The following is a 2,568-nucleotide window of genomic DNA, read 5'->3' on the forward strand; positions in this document are numbered from 1 at the left end:
CACACACACACACACACACACACACACACACACACACACACACACACTCACTCACACAGAATTTAAAAGCAAAATAAATTTTAATTTATTTTTATTTTGTGTGCATCAGTGTGAGGGTGTCAGTTCTCCTAAAACTGGAGTTACAAACAGTTGTGAGCTGCCATGTGGGTGCTGGGGTTTGAACCTGGGCCCTCCAGGAGAGCAGCCAGTGCTCTTAACCACCAAGCCATCTCTCCAGCCCCCAAAATAAAAGTTTTAGTAGTTATTTCTGTTGGGTGTGAATGAAATATGTGTGTGTGTCCCAAGACACAGCATGGGGATCAGAGGATAATGTCAGGAGGTGGTACTTTCCTTACACAGTAGGATCCAATGCAGGAAATGAGCTCAAGACTGCCAGGCTAACACGGCGGGCACTGTCACCACTGAGCTTTCAAGCCAGTCCCAACCCCCCTGTATCGCTCTTCCTGAAGCCACCTCTGTGCTGGTCTACTGTGTGCCTGAGATCTTTCATTATGATGGACGGGAACTGCACCCACACGTGAGAACGGAGTCCCTGAGGCCTGGAAGGAAGCAGCCTCCTGTGTGGAGCAGCTGGCAGGGCGTGCCTGCTCTCCAGCCCGCTCCCTGGGTACCACAAGCGTGCTCTCTTGATCTTTCCTCCTCCCCGGGTAATTGCGTGTCCTAGTCCCTGGAGACCAAAAGTCTCCGCTTAGAGAATCTGGCAGGACGGCCTTAGCATGCCACACACATTCACGGAGGGAGGGCTGGGCTTCCTGAAGAGCAGAGCTTCAGAGTGAAGAAGGGCACCCCTGTGGGCGAAGGAGGACAAGCAAGGGTCCCTGCAGGCGCAACCTCATGGGTCCCCATGTGGGTGCCCATCCCTTCCTGTGGGCCCATCAGACCCTAGACCAGTCGCTGAGCAGACACTGGTCCCCACTGGGCAGCTCTGGGCAGCTCCTGTGGCCAGGCTCCTTCCCAGCCATCCCACACTGCGAGGAAAGGCTGGCTGGAGTCTAGCAAAGCCCCTGCATGAAAGCCTCCAGAAGGCAGGGCCCAGCACGGGCTGGGAGAAGCTGCCCCTTACTGTGCCTTGAAATGGAGTTTGCCCTCCTCTGACGGCCAGGGCCTGGCAGGGGTTAAGCCTGCAGGCCCAGCGGAGACAACCTCTTTCCTAAACGTTCCTAGGGACTTCATGTGGTGACAGCCATGCTCCTGTCACATCCCAGCACCCAAACCCACAAATGCCACAGCCGAGAGGAAGGTCCTGCAAGGCTCGGAGCAGGCTGCACAGAAGGCCTTCCTTCCCCGAGGCCCCAGCAGATGGGTGGTGGCTCTGGTGGCCAGGGGCAGGCAGAGGGTTGGCAGCGGCTGCCACCTCCTCAGGCTGCTGGGCAGGGCCTCCTCAGGCTGCTAGGCAGGGCTGGCTCACAATTAATGAGCCCTAATTAACACATCGAGAGGAGGATCTATTCCTATTGGCTGTTCCTTTTGGGCTCCTTTCGATTCCTGTTGTCCAGGTTGCAAACCTCCGCCACCACCTCACCACTGGGCCTCCTTCCTGACGTCAAGTGCCACCTAACACAGGCCAGGTCTCCTCCCCTCAGGCTGTGGACGGTTTAGTTGGCTCACGCAACCCTGATGCTTCTGTCAGCTCCGTAGGCTGAGCCCCAGGGAGCCCGCATCTGCCCTCTCCTCCAGACGGTTGTCAACTCAGGCACAGGCCCTCTCAGCACCCCTAGAATCCCAGGGGGGCCCTCAGTGTGTCTGTGGAGAGGATCCAGAGCCCAGGTGCCCAGGGGCTGAGCAAGAATGTGAGGCTGCCAGAACCAAGAACCTCCCGGTCCTGCCAGCAAAGTAACAGCACCCATGGCTCACCTTGGTCTTGGCTACTTGGGCGGCATCACTGGGAGGGAGGGAAACCTCTGGGGGGTGAGGCTTAGCCGGGAAGAAGCGAGGTCACTGGAGGCGACCTCACCCAGGGTCAGTCTGTGGCCTTGCTCCCCTATGTGTGTTCTCTAGGGGTCAGCCAGGCACCTCACATGCTTAGGCTATGCTGTGACATAGCTCTGGCCTCCCGGGCACCCCGCACACAGGTGACACAGATGACACAGCTCTGGCCTCCTGGCACCCCGCACACAGGTGACACAGATGACACAGCTCTGGCCTCCCAGGCCCCACACACAGGTGACACATACACGACTGTGCCACGACTGAGAAGGCCGTGTCGGAGTCCTCGGCCCGGTCACACTGACCCCCACGCCTCTTCTCCCCACTGCAGCCTGCACAGGAGACAGGGAGACAACACTAGATCTCTCACTCTGGGGTCACTGAGCACCGCCCTTCCCATGGGGGTTCTGTAGGACACCCAGCATGCTCACTCGCCTGTGACAACGGACATACTCAAATGGAATTCTCCTGTGTGGCCCACAGCCCCTCCTGTGCACATACATGTGTACACACAGGAGCCCACGCACAAGTGCGCACACGCACACACAACATATATATCACACACATACACACAACACACACATATACACACAGATCAGACACCATGCACACACCACACAC

This window comes from Psammomys obesus, unplaced genomic scaffold, assembly GCF_907164565.1.
Source record: "Psammomys obesus unplaced genomic scaffold, mPsaObe1.curated_primary_1811, whole genome shotgun sequence".
NCBI lineage: Eukaryota > Metazoa > Chordata > Mammalia > Rodentia > Muridae > Psammomys > Psammomys obesus.